Source organism: Scylla paramamosain, chromosome 25 (genome assembly GCF_035594125.1).
Source record: "Scylla paramamosain isolate STU-SP2022 chromosome 25, ASM3559412v1, whole genome shotgun sequence".
In the NCBI taxonomy this organism is placed as follows: domain Eukaryota; kingdom Metazoa; phylum Arthropoda; class Malacostraca; order Decapoda; family Portunidae; genus Scylla; species Scylla paramamosain.
The window spans coordinates 14,534,803-14,555,186 of record NC_087175.1 but is presented as its reverse complement, the minus strand read 5'-3'; the positions used below and the strand labels follow the sequence as shown (position 1 = coordinate 14,555,186).

The following is a 20,384-nucleotide window of genomic DNA, read 5'->3' as shown; positions in this document are numbered from 1 at the left end:
TTTAGAAATAGATTTGATAGCAGTGGTGCCATCTGGTTGAAATGAAGGAGGAAAAGAAGAAGAAGCATAGTTATTGGATATATTTTTGGCTAGATGCCAGAAGTCACGAGGGGAGTTAGATCTTGAAAGGTTTTGACACTTTCTGTGAATGAAGGAGTTTTTAGCTAGTTGGAGAACAGACTTGGCATGTTTCCGGGCAGAAATATAAAGTGCATGAGATTCTGGTGATGGAAAGCTTAAGTACCTTTTGTGGGCCACCTCTCTACCATGTATAGCACGAGAACAAGCTGTGTTAGACCAAAGTTTGGAAGGTTTAGGTTGAGAAAGAGTGAGTAATGCACGCCTCCATGGCAGACACTATCACCTCTGTTATGCGCTCAGCACATAAAGACGGGTCTCTGACACAAAAGCAGTAGTTATTTCAAGGAAAATCAGCAAAATACCTCCTCAGGTCCCCCAAACTAGCAGAGGCAAAACGCCAGAGGCACCTTCGCTTAGGGGGATCCTGAGGAGGGATTGGAGCGATAGGACATGATACAGATATGAGATTGTGATCGGAGCCCAACGGAGAAGAAAGGGTGACAACATAAGCAGAAGGATTAGTGGTCAGGAAAAGGTCAAGAATGTTGGGCGTATCTCCAAGGCGTAGAGAGACAGTACTGCGTGTATTCCTTTATTTCTAGTTACGTTTCGGAAAACTGATTCCCATCTTTAGACCATGATCTAAAGACATAATAGAATAAATAAATAAATAAATAAAATAAAATAGGCAGGTAGCTACTGACCGGCTGGCGTTACATTTGGGACTACGAGAGTTCCGTTATATTAACATATGATCGTATAACACTATCTTGCCATAGAAGGCTTCTTGTTAATGATAAACAACAAACAAACCATGATAATAGACTACCACCACTGTTCCATTAAATCCATAACGTAAATAAGCAACACTTTTTTTTTTATTTATAACGTGATTAGTGAGATACAACAAATAAGAAGCTTGGAAATTTTATACAGATGTGATAATTTTATTCGTTCTTTCTATTAACACTCTTATTTTTTTTTCTCATATAAAGGAAGAAAAATATTGCTTCTTATAATCCAGCTTAATTTTTCTTTCAAGTTTTAATATTTTATTCTATTGTATTTATTTATTTTTTTCACAACTGTGAACGTTCTGAACACACTAAATCATCTGGCAGCTTATTTTTACTGATCTACTGCCTTATCTGAAGTGTTCAGTTTACTCTTATTTACTTTATTCTCTTGCATAAATTTGTCTTTCCTGGTGTGTGTGTGTGTGTGTGTGTGTGTGTGTGTGTGTGTGTGTGTGTGTGTGTGTGTGTGTGTGTGTGTGCGTGTGTGTGTGTTACTTCCCAGGCTGGCAGAGTTTTTTAGTGCACGCCGCCTTTCCATCTCCGGTGCAGAAGCAGGTATTGCAATCTCGCTGCCAATGCGCGTGCCCCGAACATTCTGGCCACTCCTTCAACCCTGCAATACACCCATCAAGTTACTGCTGTTATTTTTTTTATTATCATACACTACTACTACTACTACTACTACTACTACTACTACTAGGAGTATTACTACTATCACTATCACACCACCACCACCGCCACTACTACTACTATCACCACTACTACTACAACTACTACTACTACTACTACTACTATTATTACTACTACTGCTACTGCTGCTGCTACGTTTACTGCTACTACTGCGAGAACAAGGAAAACAACAAGAAGCCATCAAGCCTACATCTGGCAGTCCCTGTATAAAACATGTCATTCCCATCCAGAAATATGTTCATTCTTAAAACTCTCTGTCGTGGTACAACTACTAACACTACAGTAATAATAATAATAATAATGATAATAATAATAATAATAATAATAATAATAATAATAATAATAATAATAATAATAATAATAATAATAATAAAATAATTAATAATAAAAACAATGTTGAGATATTTTACACCGGTGGAGGAAGGAGGTGTAAGGAAAAAACGGGAGAGACGAAGTAAGTTTATTGTTTCCTGACTAGTATCGCTATCTACTTCCAGCAAACCTGGCGAAGTCGCCATTTCTGTTACGATACAAAATTGAGCCCCTTTCACAGCTACCACTACACTTGGGTCAGCTTTCCCTAAACTAGCTCTTTCCAGCCTAGTCCAATTCCCTTGAAAAAAGCAGACATCGAAACTAGTCGGGAAATAAACTTACCTTATCACTCCCATTTTTCCTTACACTTCCTTTCTCCAATAATAATAATAATAATAATAATAATAATAATAATGATAATAATAATAATAATAACAATAATAATAATGATAATAATAATAATAATAATAATAATAATAATAATAATACTTACCACTCATGCATGACTCCTCGCGGGTACAAATGTGGACCGTCTCATCCTCTTGATCAGCCGTGTCACACCTGCACCAGTGGCAGTCGTCCAACCAGCGACCCTCACCGGCGCTGTCCCGGCACCACTTCCTCTTGAACACCACTGCCTCACACACACACACACACACACACGCACGATGTTGACATCAGTACAGTTTTATTTCTCAATATTTATTTATTTATTTATATATTTGTATATGATAGTTATGTTATGTCATGTTAAGCCGCGTTCCTGGTGGCCCAAAACCGCATAACTAGTTATGCTAACTACGGGGCATGTGTTTCTGCGCATCAATAGGTTTGTTTCCATAGGCAAATCTAAGCAAATTTATTCCCGCATAGGTTTGCCCTTTGAGCAAATCGGTTATGCTAGAGGAAAGTGGACAAAGTTTATTGAAAAGTGGGCAGAGTTTACAACGACTGGCAAATCACTGGCGTCGTTTCATAAACCCCAGAGAAAATGTAACCAAAAATGTATAATGTAAAATCTTAACATGATATTTATAGAAAATGTATATCCTATGAGGTATTTTGCTGATTTACCTTGGAGTGACTACTGCTTCCGTGTCAGAGACCAGTCTTTGTGTGCTGATGTGCTGAACGCATAACAGAGGTGATAGTGTCTGGCATGGAGGCGTACATTCCTCACTCTTTTTCTCGTCCTAAACCTTCTAAACCTTGGTTTAACACAGCTTGTTCTCGTGCTATACATGATAGAGAGGTGGCCCACAAAAGGTACTTAAGCCTTCCATCACCAGAATCTCATGCACTTTATATTTCTGCCCGGAACCATGCCAAGTCTGTTCTCCAACTAGCCAAAAACTCCTTCATTAACAGAAAATGTCAAAACCTTTCAAGATCTAACTCCCCTCGTGATTTCTGGCATCTAGCCAAAAAATATTTCCAATAACTTTGTTTCTTCTTCTTTCCCTCCTCTATTTCAACCAGATGGCACCACTGCTATCACATTTATTTCTAAAGCTGAACTCTTCGCTTAAACCTTTGCTTAAAACTCTACCTTGGACGATCCTGGGTTTGTTCCTCCCTCTCCTCCACCCTCTGACTACTTCATGCCACGTATTAAAATTCTTCGCAATGATGTTTTCCATGCCCTCGCTGGCCTAAACCCTAGGAAGGCTTATGGACCTGATAGGGTCCCTCCTATTGTTCTCCGAAACTGTGCCTTCGTGCTTGCACCTTGCCTAGTCAAACTCTTTCAGCTCTATCTGTCAACATCTACCTTTCCTTCTTGCTGGAAGTTTGCCTACATTCAACCTGTTCCTGAAAAGGGTGACCGTTCTAATCCCTCAAACTACCGTCCTATTGCTTTAATATCCTGCCTATCTAATGTTTTTTAATCTACCCTCAACAGGAAGATTCTTAAACATCTATCACTTCACAACCTTCTCTCTGATAGCCAGTATGGGTTCCGTCAAGGCCGCTCTACTGGTGATCTTCTGGCTTTCCTTACTGAGTCTTGGTCATCCTCCTCTTTTAGAGATTTTGGTGAAACTTTTGCTGTTGCCTTGGATATATCAAAAGCTTTTGATAGAGTCTGGCACAAAGCTTTGATTTCCAAACTACCCTCCTACGGTTTCTATTCTTCTCTCTGCAACTTCATCTCAAGTTTCCTTTCTGACCGTTCTATTGCTGCTGTGGTAGACGGTCACTGTTCTTCTCCTAAATCTATTAACAGTGGTGTTCCTCAGGGTTCTGTCCTGTCACCCATTCTCTTCTTATTATTCATTAATGATCTTTTAAACCAAACTTCTTGTCCTATTCACTCCTATGCTGATGATACCACCCTGCACTTTTCCACGTCTTTTCATAGACGTCCAACCCTTCAGGAGGCAAACATATCACGCAGGGAAGCCACAGAACGCTTGACTTCTGATCTTTCTAAAATTTCTGATTGGGGCAGAACAAACTTGGTATTGTTCAATGCCTCAAAAACTCAATTCCTCCATCTATCAACTCGACACAACCTTCCAGACAACTATCCCCTCTTCTTCAATGACACTCAACTGTCCCCCTCTTCTACACTGAACATCCTCGGTCTGTCCCTTACTTATAATCTGAACTGGAAACTTCACATCTCATCTCTAGCTAAAACAGCTTCTATGAAGTTAGGTGTTCTGAGACGTCTCCGCCAGTTTTTCTCACCTCCCCAGCTGCTAACTCTGTACAAGGGCCTTATCCGTCCATGTATGGAGTATACTTCACATGTCTGCGGGGGTTCCACTCATACTGCTCTACTAGACAGGGTGGAATCTAAACCTTTTCGTCTCATCGACTCATCTCCTTTAACTGACTGACTTCAGCCTCTCTCTCACCGCCGCAATGTTGCATATCTAGCTGTCTTTTACCGCTATTTTCATGCTAATTGCTCTTCTGATCTTGCTAACTGCATGCCTCCCCTCCTTCCGCGGCCTCTCTGCACAAGACTTTTTTCTTTCTCTCACCCCTATTCTGTCCACCTCTCTAACGCAAGAGTTAACCAGTATTCTCAATCATTCATCTCTTTCTCTGGTAAACTCTGGAACTCCCTGCCTTCTTCTGTATTTCCACCTTCGTATGACTTGAATTCCTTCAAGAGGGAGGTTTCAAGACACTTATTCATCAATTTTTGACCACTGCTTTGATCCTTTTATGGGACTGGCATTTCAGTGGGCATATTTTTTTATTGGATTTTTGTTGCCCTTGGCCAGTGTCCTTCCTACATAAAAAAAAAAAAAATACTGTTCTATTTTGCTAAAAAAATTAGCTATGGTGGAGTTATTCTAAGTGGCATGAGCTTCAATACAAAAACACCATGATTTACAAGAGATGTAAAAGCATGTTAAATAAATGCATCTTGATATGCATATTATCAAGGAGACATGATTATCATTTTTAAATGAAAAGCAGTGAAAACAACTCGAACGAACACAGTATTCTCACTCCTAATGCCTAAGACTAGTAGAAGTGTAGGATGTCAATCGGCTTAAGGCAAGGAGGCGGCAGTGACTGATGCTGATGATAATGATGACACTAGGTAGACGTATTCATCGGTGACATGTGCTGAACTAAAAAAAAGATATGTCTGGCAGTATTGTCGTCGTGTTTTTGGGTGCCCCTTGTGGGCGGAGCTCAGGAACATAACTTGTTATGCGTTTTTGGGCCATCAAGAACGGGCCTTTAAATTGGAGGGGTAATTTAAATTATGTTAAAAAGTTTGTTTTATCACGCTATGCAATATTACGTTATGTTAAATGTTTTGCTACGTCATGTTACGTAAGGGAAGTTTACCACGGGCGGGAATTGCATATATTTTAAGTGACAATTTTCAGGGACGAATGTCAAATGAACGAAGAAGCCAGAACACCTCGTCCACAGTTCTTACCTCTAGGTGGACAAGCCAACATGGTGCATACATATTCACCGTTGAAACAAGAACATCTGTTACATCCATTATGAAAGCTGTCTCCGTCTTGGCACCTCTTGGCTGGAGGAGGGAAAGACGGCGAGGTTAGGTAACATGTCTTACTTTTTGGTGGTGAGGGGAGTATGAAGAGGAAGAGAAATGGAAAAAAGAGAAAAGGAATAAGGAGGAAGAGGAAGAAGAAAAGAAATATTGTAATGATGACGGCAATGATGATAATCATCATAAGGAGGAGGAAAAGGAGGAGAAAGAGGAAGGTGATGGTGGTAGTAACTCATAGTGCCAATGATAATGAAAGGAATACTGATAATAATAACGATGAAGTAACAACATTTCAAGATAACACCAACACCTGTATTTGCAGTATACCACTCTATTCAAAACAGTAGGTCCATTGACTTGTTTTATTTTCAGTGTTCTCAAACGTTAGGCGTCTTATCTCGATCCCTTTCAGCACACCTTTGTGTAAGTTACTGTGGCTTTCTAGGATGTTTCCATGCTTCAGGTGATATTCTATAATATCAACGAAAAAAAAAATAATAACGTCCATGAGATCCAGACTTATAATTCGTTGTGGCCTTTGGAAATAGAAAGAGCAAAGTGTTTTAAGAATCCAGGTTTTACTTTTGCTCCTATATTGAATAATTTTTCACTTTAATTCTTCCTCGCGTCGCGAGGAAGAATGACGGTCCCGAGACGCGTCATTGTGCTTCTTTCAAACCTTCCTTATTGAAGCGTGGCTCAGCTACAAGTAAACTTACCCTGTGATAAGGTCGCCAGTACCATCAACAACAGCACCACCACTACCACCATCTGGGTCTTCATCCTGAGTGACGAAGCTGGAATGCGGGACTACCAGTCTACACGCCACACCGAAGCAGCAAGGCGAGAGCCCAGCGGTGCCTGCCCGCCGTAATATACTTGACCCTCGGGCCCGGTTGCCGCTCCATGCCTGAGACACGTTCCATCATCACGTCTCTTATCAAGGTGTCTTGTGTAACGCGCTCTTCGTACTGCTTAGAGGTCACTGGTACATTATCATAAACTCACTTAAAAAAATAAAATAAATAAATAAATAAATAAAAATAAATAAATGAATAAATAAAATAATAAATAAATAAATTGACTAATTAATTAATAGAAAAATATAAATAGATAAATAAAGTAAATCTAGATTAATGAAATTATCATAGCCTACTAATTTCCAGACTGTGACTACTTATTTTTGGGTAAAATTATGATTTCTTATTGTGACCAACACAGTGAAATTGATGAGCTCAATTAATTTAAGCTAGCCTAGCTCTTGAACGAAAAAACGTCATTCTAATATCATGCAAATATATAAAGAAAAAAAGGAATGTTTATGTTTTCAGCGATTTCTGGATTCTTTGATTACGTAAATTTTTAATAACAGCACATTTATCGGTAAAGTTGCTTATCCAGGATGTAGATGGACTAAGATTCGAGTCGATATTTTCTTTTGATTGTGAGAATTAGGAAAACAAGAGCCTTTCATGACACACACGCACACACACATGGACCGGAGAGAGAGAGAGAGAGAGAGAGAGAGAGAGAGAGAGAGAGAGAGAGAGAGAGAGAGTAACATTACAAGTCCTTGGTGGCGTCAATAGCTGTTGTTAGTCAGTTCCCGTTTATAATGTATTTATAATGCTTCATGAATTAAATGAAACCAAAGCTACCAATTACCAACACCTTAGTTCACTCGTTGATCTCAATATGTTTATTTTGCATGTATCTTCAGGAAGAAGCGAAACCCTGCTTTTGACTTAATCTAGTGGCAAAACAACCACATTCTGTTATTTTTGTCCGTTGTTGTGGCGTTTAGAACATAAAAACATAAGAACATAAGAACATAAGAAATAAGGGAAGCTGCAAGAAGCGACCAGGCTTACACGTGGCAGTCCCTGTATGAAATATACCTACCTATTTCCATCTAATATCCCCATCCATAAACTTGTTTAATCTTCTCTTAAAGCTCTCTAGTGTCCTAGCACTAACAACATGATTACTGAGTCCGTTCCACTCATCTACCACTCTATTTGAGAACCAATTTTTTCCTATCTCCTTCCTAAACCTAAATTTTTTAAGCTTGAACCCGTTATTTCTTGTTCTACCCTGGTTGGTTTATCATATTAATCATCAATCAACTCTCTCCTCATGGTTAATCTATACCATCTTGCAGGTCCATCTCACTCTAGCGAACAAAAGAGTTGTATTCTGATGCACTTGTTTGTTACATATGAACAAAATGTAATAATAGAAGTTACAAGATGTCAGGCCTACACGTGGCAGTTCCTATTATCATTACCATTATAGTTATTTAGCGTATTCAGACCTAACTTCACCTTAGCTAACCTAATCGAATTTCACAGCCTGACAACGTAATTTAACCTAACATGATTGCAAGAGTGAGGCATGTAGTTCAGTAATAGCGACAATGAAAATAATGATGATAATAATAATAATAATAATAATAATAATAATAATAATAATAATAATAATAATAATAATAGTAATAATAACAATAATAATAATAATAATAATAATAATAATAATAATAATAATAATAATAATAATATACGCTCTTTACCGCCTGCATAACATCCTTACACCCATGCCTTCCCTGTCTGCGCTTCTGCCCTCACGCTCAAGCCGCTTGCCCATCACGTACGCACTCACGGGTGATAAGAGGGAATTTTCCGTAAAGACGACAACAACAGGTGGTTCAGACATAACAGGATGCAGTCACTTTGTCCCAGGCACCTCCTCCTCCTCTCCCCTGTGTTGCAAGAAGAGGGACACTCTCTCCCTCTCTCTCTCTCTCTCTCTCTCTCTCTCTCTCTCTCTCTCTCTCTCTCTCTCTCTCTCTTGAATCTAAGAAGTATTTTTAGGTTTGTAATGAAAGTAATGAAAGTAATAGTTTATCAAAGATTACCCAGCACCAAAGGAAACAAAATAAAAATAAATAAATAAATAAATAGATAAATATAAAAAAATAAATACATGGTAAATCTTGAGACGGGATGTACTGACGGTTATTTTCATTTTCATCTTTAGTAGTGTTCAATACTCATCAGAATTCAGAATTCAAAAAATGTATTCAAGACAGGAAATAAATAAATAAATAAAAATATTAACAAACAATAATAACAAACACTCAAAAAAGTATCGTTAAACATTCAACACAAAACAACCTAATACCAAAGACGGGTCCATTGAAGATAAACTACTCATTTTGATCTCACTGTGTGCATGCGGGCAGCTGCACCTCCATGAATCAAGTAATTGCCACTCATAAATTAAGCAAGCTAGATAGATACACACATATGTATATATTACATATCTTTATTCACTACCACCCCCATACATGTTTAAGCTAAGTCCTATATGACACCCTGCACACCAATACGCTAACCAATCCTGCCGAGACTAAAAGCCTTTTCAGTGTTCGTTGGACCCCACTGTGACAATATTTTTTTGGGTCGCATCGACATGGAGTCTTTGTTCTCAAGATTTTCCAAATAGAAATAAATAAACACGAGAACCTAATTATTATCCCTATAACCTAAAGTTATAGTTGTTTTGGCAAACCATACACGCGACTTGCAAGTACTGTATCCCATGACCTGAGCCTTAAATAGGAGGACTTCCTACTAATAGTGAGCCATAATTGCCCAACAAAAAAATTCCGACGAAGTTATGAAAATGAAGACAAAAAGAACAATGATAAAAAAGACCAAATATATATATATATATATATATATATATATATATATATATATATATATATATATATATATATATATATATATATATATATATATATATATATATATTTTTTTTTTTTTTTTTTTTTTTTTTTTTTATGTAGGAAGGATACTGGCCAAGGGCAACAAAAATCTAATAAAAAAAATGCCCACTGAAATGCCAGTCCCATAAAAGGGTCAAAGCAGTGGTCAAAAATTGGTGGATAAGTGTCTTGAAACCTCCCTCTTGAAGGAATTCAAGTCATAGGAAGGTGGAAATACAGAAGAAGGCAGGGAGTTCCAGAGTTTACCAGAGAAAGGGATGAATGATTGAGAATACTGGTTAACTCTTGCGTTAGAGAGGTGGACAGAATAGGGGCGAGAGAAAGAAGAAAGTCTTGTGCAGCGAGGCCGCGGGAGGAGGGGAGGCATGCAGTTAGCAAGATCAGAAGAGCAGTTGGCATGAAAATAGCGGTAGAAGACAGCTAGATATGCAACATTGCGGCGGTGAGAGGGGCTGAAGACAGTCAGTTAGAGGAGAGGAGTTGATGAGACGAAAAGCTTTTGATTCCACCCTGTCTAGAAGAGCAGTATGAGTGGAACCCCCCCAGACATGTGAAGCATACTCCATACATGGACGGATAAGGCCCTTGTACAGAGTTAGCAGCTGGGGGGGTGAGAAAAACTGGCGGAGACGTCTCAGAACACCTAACTTCCTAGAAGCTGTTTTAGCTAGAGATGAGATGTGAAGTTTCCAGTTCAGATTATAAGTAAAGGACAGACCGAGGATGTTCAGTGTAGAAGAGGGGAACATTTGAGTGTCATTGAAGAAGAGGGGATAGTTGTCTGGAAGATTGTGTCGAGTTGATAGATGGAGGAATTGAGTTTTTGAGGCATTGAACAATACCAAGTTTGCTCTGCCCCAATCAGAAATTTTAGAAAGATCAGAAGTCAGGCGTTCTGTGGCTTCCCTGCGTGATATGTTTACCTCCTGAAGGGTTGGACGTCTATGAAAAGACGTGGAAAAGTGCAGGGTGGTATCATCAGCATAGGAGTGAATAGGACAAGAAGTTTGGTTTAAAAGATCATTAATGAATAATAAGAAGAGAATGGGTGACAGGACAGAACCCTGAGGAACACCACTGTTAATAGATTTAGGAGAAGAACAGTGACCGTCTACCACAGCAGCAATAGAACGGTCAGAAAGGAAACTTGAGATGAAGTTGCAGAGAGAAGAATAGAAACAGTAGGAGGGTAGTTTGGAAATCGAAGCTTTGTGCCAGACTCTATCAAAGGCTTTTGATATGTCCAAGGCAACAGCAAAAGTTTCACCAAAGTCTCTAAAAGAGGATGACCAAGACTCAGTAAGGAAAGCCAGAAGATCACCAGTAGAGCGGCCTTGACGGAACCCATACTGGCGATCAGATAGAAGGTTGTGAAGTGATAGATGTTTAAGAATCTTCCTGTTGAGGATAGATTCAAAAACTTTAGATAAGCAGGAAATTAAAGCAATAGGACGGTAGCTTGAGGGATTAGAGCGGTCACCCTTTTTAGGAACAGGTTGAATGTAGGCAAACTTCCAGCAAGAAGGAAAGGTAGATGTTGACAGACAGAGCTGAAAGAGTTTGACTAGGCAAGGTGCAAGCACGGAGGCACAGTTTCGGAGAACAATAGGAGGGATCCCATCAGGTCCATAAGCCTTCCGAGGGTTTAGACCAGCGAGGGCATGGAAAACATCATTACGAAGAATTTTAATACGTAGCATGAAGTAGTCAGAGGGTGGAGGAGAGGGAGGAACAAGCCCAGAATCGTCCAAGGTAGAGTTTTAAGCAAAGGTTTGAGCAAAGAGTTCAGCTTTAGAAATAGACGTGATAGCAGTGGTGCCATCTGGTTGAAGTAGAGGAAGGAAAGAAGAAGAAGCAAAGTTATTGGAGATATTTTTGGCTAGATGCCAGAAATCACGAGGGGAGTTAGATCTTGAAAGGTTTTGACATTTTCTGTTAATGAAGGAGTTTTTGGCTAGTTGGAGAACAGACTTGGCATGGTTCCTGGCAGAAATATAAAGTGCATGAGATTCTGGTGATGGAAGATGGTGATGGTGATTTGTGGGCCACCTCTCTATCATGTATAGCACGAGAACAAGCTGTGTTAAACCAAGGTTTAGAAGGTTTAGGACGAGAAAAAGAGTGAGGAATGTACGCCTCCATGCCAGACACTATCACCTCTGTTATGCGCTCAGCACACAAAGACGGGTCTCTGACACGGAAGCAGTAGTCATTCCAAGGAAAATCAGCAAAATACCTCCTCAGGTCCCCCCAACTAGCAGAGGCAAAACGCCAGAGGCACCTTCGCTTAGGGGGATCCTGAGGAGGGATTGGAGTGATAGGACAAGATAAAGATATGAGATTGTGATCGGAGGAGCCCAACGGAGAAGAAAGGGTGACAGCATAAGCAGAAGGATTAGAGGTCAGGAAAAGGTCAAGAATGTTGGGCGTATCTCCAAGACGGTCAGGAATACGAGTAGGGTGTTGCACCAATTGCTCTAGGTCATGGAGGATAGCAAAGTTGTAGGCTAGTTCACCAGGATGGTCAGTGAAGGGAGAGGAAAGCCAAAGCTGGTGGTGAACATTGAAGTCTCCAAGAATGGAGATCTCTGCAAAAGGGGAGAGGGTCAGAATGTGCTCCACTTTGGAAGTTAAGTAGTCAAAGAATTTCTTATAGTCAGAGGAGTTAGGAGAGAGGTATACAGCACAGATAAATTTAGTATGAGAATGACTCTGTAGTCGTAGCCAGATGGTGGAAAACTCGGAAGATTCAAGAGCGTGGGCACGAGAGCAGGTTAAGTCATTGCGCACATAAACGCAGCATCCAGCTTTGGATCGAAAATGAGGATAGAGAAAGTAGGAGGGAACAGAAAAGGGGCTACTGTCAGTTGCCTCAGACACCTGAGTTTCAGTGAGGAAAAGAAGATGAGGTTTAGAAGAGGAGAGGTGGTGTTCTACAGATTGAAAATTAGATCTTAGATCGCGAATGTTGCAGAAGTTAATGAAAAAAAAGTTGAGGGGGGTGTCAAGACACTTAGGGTCGTCGACGGAAAGGCAGTCCGACCTGGGGACATTTATGGTCCCCTCCCCAGATGGGGACTCCGAGGCTGGTGTAGGAGTCGCCATGATTTTAAAATTTTTTGAGTGAAGGGTGTGTGTGTTATTAGGTGCTTGTAGTTTTGTGTGGAGGAAGAGAGTTGTCTTTAGAGGGCAGGCTGTGACTACCCCCTTGTGTTGTGAGACACAAAGGGAAACGTTCAGTGAGGTCACAGCTGGGTTTAATGATAAGTTCACAGCACCCCCTGAACAGTGCATTAGACCTCACTGGGAGTAATTATCGTTTCGGCAGGTGTCTACTGCCTCCTCCTACTATATATATATATATATATATATATATATATATATATATATATATATATATATATATATATATATATATATATATATATATATATAATTAAACCTGTGCAAGTACTAACAGAAAATCCAAGGAGTGGCAACATTGATGATTGAAAATAATTCAACACTTACTTGAATGTAAGTGCTAAGTCCGATATCAAACACAGGTCAATAGGTATTCAGTGTTCAAGGTTCAAAGGAGTAGCAAGACGCGGACAAACACTAAGAACTGACAGTAGGGAAGAGTAGAGAGAGAGAGAGAGAGAGAGAGAGAGAGAGAGAGAGAGAGAGAGAGAGAGAGAGAGAGAGAGAGAGAGAGAGAGAGAGAGAGAAACGGACAGAAGGGACGTGAAAAAGAAAGTGGTTTAGAGAATCTTCTACACACACACACACACACACACACACACACACACACACACACACGGCTTAAAAGGTAAGTAAAATTAATATAACACTCAATTTTTAATGTTAGTAGAGTGCTCTGAAATGTTCCGTAGTCTGAATTGTAATTGATTTTTTTTTCTTTTTTAAGTCTATTCATAATCCTGGTTATTAATTTATTCCCCCCCGAAAAAAAAAAAATAAATAAATAAATAAGGGAAGCTGCAATAAGCCAATGGGGCCTACGTGTGGCAATTCCTACATAAAATATCTGTTTATGTCTGTAGTGAGTGTCAATCACCCGTTTCCTTTAAGCACAGGCTCATAAAACGTACACATCCACACACAATTACACTCACAGTCACCAATATACACACATTTTAATGTAATCACCATTACCATATCAACTCGTAATTGTATCTTCACTCACACAAACATACACAGACATATACAGTAACACTATAAAATTATTATATATTGTTGTGATAAAAAAAAAAATAAGTGTTCAGCCTTATTTATAACAGACTGACCCTAGACTGAGTCCAGGGACAGTGCTGGAAACACGTTTCTTGCCGCCTTTGTCCTTTCATTTTTGTGTATTTTTTTTGTACGCCCTTCAGGCTTAGGTCTAGTTAAATAAAGTTAGGTGCCCCCCTATCTCTTCCTCTTAGTCTTGCACTGTCACCACCCTTTCCTTAGTGACAACAGGAGGTGTTCGTTGTCACGACGTCAGATTCTCTTTCCTTTCTCATCTTTCCGCCTCAGTGAGCGTGCTACTGACTTTAATTAACACCGTTCGACCCCTTTAGAGGGGTTTGGCAGGACAAACTGACATTAGGAAACTCCTCCCCAACCTCCTCCTACTTGTGTCTCGCCCCCCTTCTGTAGGAGGGGGCTGTAACCCCCTTCATGCCTGACACACCCGCTCCCACTTCATCGATGGGGAGGTAGGACACTGACCGACGACTGACGACTGACTGATGACGATCTTCGATTGCCCCCACTCCACTCCAAGACAAACACCACGGTTAATTAATTTATTATAAAAAGGTCACTGATTACAATATTGGAAATGTTAATGTCAAGAAACTTGCCAGCGTAGACCTAGTTGTTTAGACTGTTAACGCTCCGGTTCATCCATGACATCGAAATCGAGACTTTGATTCCAGTGTCCATGAACTCGTGCCGGGGAGTCGCCTCCCACTGAGATTTTGTGAACATGAAACCGACTGAGACTGCCGATTGCATGGCTGACCAAGATGTTATTGAAGCTAGAAAAAAAAAATACTAAAATGGTTGATGGTACCAAGAGCACGGCTTCAGTCATTTTCACCTTCAACGCTGCTAAGTTGCCACAGAGGCTTCACGTGGGATATGAATCGTCTCCCGTTCGTCCCTACATTCCGAATTCTCTTCGTTGTTCCCGTTGTTGCTCCGTTATTATTCGTCCGTACATTCCGAATTCTCTCCTTTGTTGAGCTTTACGATCACCATGGCAATGTCTGTCGTTCTTTTCAAGCTTATTGCGGTAGATATGTTGAAGAGGGTCAAAGGGTGGAACAGTACACGTCTTTAGTAGAGAAGTGCTGTAACTGAGGGTGCTCACTCTACTTTCTCACACCACTGCCCCCCATTGAAAGTAGAGAAAGAGGTCTATACACTTAAAGCTACTGAGGAAAAAATCTCTTACTATGAGGCAAGAATGTGAATGAAGCAGACGCAGGCCGCTCATGCTTCAAGCGTCTCATACGCCTCAACGGTAAGAGTTCAGGCCGAGATGAGCACTGTAGAACATCCAGACTGTTCCGCCTCCCGCCGGATTTACCACCACAGCCTCACCTTCAACCTCTGCCTCTCCCACTTCTAAATCTACATGTACTACTACCAAAGCCTCTACTCTTATCACTCCCTCTACTCCTTATCTGTCTGCTATTTTTACTACTCCCATTAATAATGAAAAGAACGGTAAGTCTAAATAAATAAATAAATCATGTCGTCGCTGCTCCCACGCCCTCGAAGAGAGGTTCTCATACTCACTCCCTCTCGATCAGCTCCTGGGAGTGGACAATTTGTGTGTCGTAATCCTCCAACTTACCTTTAATTATAAGTTAGAGTTTACTCAGGAATTGCACGAATTATATACTCACCAAGTATTTTCAAGTACTTTCACAATTATTTAAGTCTAAGTCTGGGTTACCGAAAGTTAAGGCTTGAGTTCTCACAGTGGGATAAGCCTTTAAGGCAGTTCATAAAAACTAACATTATTTATTAACCAGTAAATAAGCATTCCAATAACACACTCAGGTAATAGAAAACAATAGCTCACATGGCATTTTTCTGACCTGTGTCATGGACAGGCGGCAGAGCCTCACGAGGGGCCACGCTGGGGGCGTTCCTATGGGCGGCGTAGACGTGGCCGTCGTTGGCCACGGCTATGCCGTAGCCACGGCACCCATGCCGTGGCTACGACACACCCCCTCTCCCAAGATAAGGTGTCTTTGCGTTATACGACGGGATGGGCGCGCCATGATATAGGTCCATTCTTCCGGTGTGGGGACAGAGGCAGAACCATCATGAATGGCAGACTTCCGGTTCCTGGATCTGTATCTGTGGTTGAGACAGAAACCAATAATAAATAGACCCACCGTGAGGGAGGACCCAAGGAGGAGCAGAAGGGACCACCAGGACAGGTATTGAGGGTGCGCAGGCGATGAGGTTGGGCGGCTGACGGGGAGCAGCTAGACGTCAAGTTCCACGGGCGAGGCATCGCTCGCGGCCGGCGAATGTAGGTCAGGGAAAACATCAAGGACATCCTGCTCCCAGTTCGCAAGTAGGGGGGGCAGAGAGAGAGCGGGGAGGGGTGGACACTGAGAGGAGTCAGGTCCACCACCGTGTCCAAGGCCGGAAGAGAGAGAAGGCCTTAGCATGGACTGTGCAGCTAAAATTAACATACAAAAACGCCTTGCCATTCACCCATTCACCGTATGCTTAACCTTGATGAGGGAATTGGCAGGGTAGACCATGGTCAAGGTCGTGGGAGCGCCCACCGAATACGCCCAACTAGTCGGAAGCCGGTAGAAGTACGGGCGGAATGCTGCCTCCATATATCAAAGTCTTAGAGCAACATATAGGCATTTCTATCTTCAACAACAGCTAAATATTTCGCAGCAGGAACAGTTTCAACAAAATAGGAGGAATTATTTAAGGGATACGGCAAACCATGAATGTGGAATACATCAAAAACATCTGCCAGGTCTCCACGTTTTGGGACCAATAAGTAATAACAAAGAAACTCCTATGGCCATTTGTCTCGTGTATACGTACTGCAGAAATGTCCCGATAAACAGAGAGAATTGCTGGCTCTGCAATGAATAACAACCCTGGGAGCTTAAGTGAGGCATACTTAAGAATTGTAAGGAATACATCATCAGGGATTATAAGAGGAGAAGCATATGTTTCCAACATTTTCTGAATACCTAACTTCAGAATAATTAAGTAGTGATTTAAGTCAGACAGTGCCAGTTGGATTAAGGCAATTTCCTCTAGTAAATTAATTTTCTCTTCAATAATTCGTGTTTTAATTGAAAAGTGACGTATAATTTTTGCAATAGCTGAGTGAACATGTTTAAGATCACGAATAGTAATATTGAGTATTTCCGAGTGAAAGTTTAGATGTTGGCGTTCTTCTTCTAAATGGTGTTCTTGATAATTCAACTGACTGTGATTGTTGTCAACTTCTGCCAGACTCGCTACTCCAAAAAGTAAATTAGCCAACGTGCCTATAAAGTTTATAGCGCCTCTCCGGAATAGATGGCATTTGCATGTCTTTCCATTGATTTAGGGCGATGTACTTTCTAGAAGGAGGAGAAGATTGATTACATCTTTCGGATATATTTGGCCGTTGCTGTCGTGTAGAAGAAGACATTTCAGCAAGCCGCGGTAGAGACTGGAGCTCCTCCTCTTTCCTTATGGATATCTGCATCAGTCAATTTCGACTGAGGGTGTGTATCGACACATGCATAATCTCTGTTTAGTATTTTTAAGAAATCCTTGAGATCATCGGCTTGTAATGTGTACTTAAATGATGGAGGAAAACAACTTAGCATCCTTTCAAAGCAAAGTTATTTTTATGTAGTGGCTCAAACGCACGATTCTGAGGTGACAATCCTCCGTTGGTAGTGTCACATCTTATAAAGAACTCTCGAAGAGATTTTCCCAGATACCTCTTTGCGCTGTCCATAATTTTGTGCAAAGTTTGATGAACTCTTCCTTTACATTGTCATAGTCCAGGCAATGGACTAATTTTGTGGTAGAGTTTGAAGAACTCTTCCTTTACATTATCAAAGTCCAGGCAATGGGCAGCAATAGGATTTTCGAGTGACACTCTTGCACTGCCTAGACAGTACTATTCAGCTAATTCAAGCTTGCCTGATTCATCCCAATGCAACTGAGTTGTTAATTCTAAACCCATAAAGAAATCACGAAGGTTGGTGTGACAAGGGAGGCGAGGATACGCAGTTTAATGCTCTTCACCGCCACAAAGTATTTCAGGCTCTGTACACGGCTAAAGTAATTTTTAGTATATCTGGAGAGGAGAGCTTCGAAGTCCCGTAGTATTAGAACAACAGGGAATGTTGGAGCCCTCCTTTCTGTTGAATCAGGCGGCTGCGCTATAATGATCACGTCACTGAAGCTGATATTACTTTTACAAGAATCAAAGATATTTTCCGTTGTTAATGTTGACATTTTTGTTTTTTTTTGCGGTTAACCACGGTTTATTATGACTTATCCCACATCTGAAACCAGTGCCGTAATCCCCTAATTTACTTTTAATTAATTATAAGTTAGAGTTTACGCAGGAGCTGCACCAGTTATATACTCATGAAGTACTTCAGATACTTTCACAGTTCTTTAAGTCTAAGTCCAGGTTACCGAGATTTAAGTTAGGGTACTCACAGTGGGGTAAGCCATAAACGCAGTAAAAAAAAATATAAATAAATAAATAAATAAATAAATAAATAAATAAATGAAAAATAAATAAATAAATAATATTATTTATTAATATTCCAATAACACATGCATGTAATAAAAAACAATAACTCCACATCACCAGACCAGTTAATAAAACTTAAAGTAACTCCGCATCGACAAACTAATAAGTCTTCACGTTATTATTGACTGTACGTTAACGCGACTTCATCAGCAAGATTGTCACTCAGTAATATATCACTTTCCATCAAACACATAAAACACATAAATACACACATAACATAATCACATAATAAAATAATCAACCACAACATGTAAAATCAAAGAAAAAATTCGTGTGGTCTGTACTTACAAAGTGCCACAGAAAATATCAAGTTGCTCGTCATAATCCAGCATTAAATCAAGACATGAAATAGAATATATAGAATATAATAGAAATATATGAAAACCACAGTATACTGAACACAGCATATTTAAAGTCGAGACACACAAGATACATAGCAAAATCCCCTAATTATTACTTACTGCCAGGGCGATGCAAAGAACAACTGGTAGTCTAATGATGCAGCAAGACAAAGTTACACCTGCTCAAAAATAAGACACTACCAATATTATGGCGACCGGAGAGCTATGTGAGACGTTCTGTGGTTCCTCCTTATATACAATTTCCATCTGCTTACGTCTATGTGGCAGCAAGATTAACTACACGGCTATATACACTGTCATTCCGAGTAACAGTATTCTCACCTCTTCCTTAAAAACACACGATCACCAGAATGTTCGCTTGTCAACTTTTCGTCACCAATATATCAAGGTTCATTTTATCCTGAGGGCACACTGGATACCCACTCCTATAAACAGATATTTAAAGTTTCTCATGTCCGTCTAGCTCGCACAACATCTGGGTCACGAGAGGGAAGGCGTTGTTGTGGTTTACGCGCCTAAGATTAATCACTGCCATTACCAGGCTACGACAGCAACACCTGCACTTTCATAGTGTTCGCGAACAAGGTGGGCATTGTTCTGACCTGGGTCGTGGACGGACGGCAGGGCCTCACGTGGGCCCACACCAGGGGCGTTGCTATGGGCGACATGGGCGTGGGCGTCGTCGTTGGCAATACTTTAGGCATGGGTTCCGTGGATACGACAGATGATTCTATGGACATCACCACTGGGAAAGGCCGGTAGAGGTCCCCTAGCAGCGCCTTAGAGCGCAAAAGGACTAAGAAACACGGCCACTACAGCAACTCTTAAGCTATAATGTTCAAGGTGTTACATTGGAACTGTAGAAGTATTCAGAATAAAGATCCATATTTGTCACTTTTAGTGAACACACACATAGGCCGTCCGTTATTTGTCTACAGGAGACGAGACTGCAGGATCAGCATGATCATGCAGTGCTAAAGCACTATCATCCGTATGGGGAATATGAGGGACACGGCGTTGTCAAATACATACACAAAGCACTGACACAGACAGAAGTGACGCTTCACATGTATGGGAGGGTTCCACTTATATTGTTCTTTAACTGGCTAATTTTCAATTCATTAGTTTTGGTAATGCAAAGCAGAAATTTCTTTTTAGAAAGTGATGGTGGGGCAAAGACATAAGCCGCCTCCCTTCCACTCCTAAATCCAATGATTTTTTTTCACTTTTGCTCAACCATTTATTGTTTCCTCCCGCTCTTGTGAGAATGCTGCTCCAGCTGTTGCTGTCTGTAACAAGTTCTCTATATTGTCAGAGGCTACATAAAAGCCCTTCACTGCGTGTTCAGTAAAGGCCTCCACTGCGTCTTCAGTAGTGGACTTCCTCTACGGGAATCCATATTGCTGAAGTCCTTGCCTCCATAGATTCTCAACCAAGAACACTTCCCAAGGTTGTTAAACCACAACATACAGAGAAATCTCCCACAGGACCTTCTCATTCCCACCAGAAACGCTCCCGACGATCTGCAAAGTCCTTTGTCTCA

General features: G+C 40.6%; 1 long non-coding RNA gene across 1 annotated transcript; it reads right to left on the bottom strand.

Moving 5' to 3' along the window:
* Nucleotides 1-1,275: 1,275 nt before the first annotated feature.
* Nucleotides 1,276-6,780, bottom strand: LOC135113227 (uncharacterized). The gene is made up of 4 exons (XR_010274765.1): nt 6,597-6,780; nt 5,797-5,898; nt 2,377-2,500; nt 1,276-1,491 (listed from the first exon to the last, which is right to left on the bottom strand). It is a non-coding gene; the product is annotated as an uncharacterized LOC135113227 (long non-coding RNA).
* Nucleotides 6,781-20,384: the final 13,604 nt, after the last annotated feature.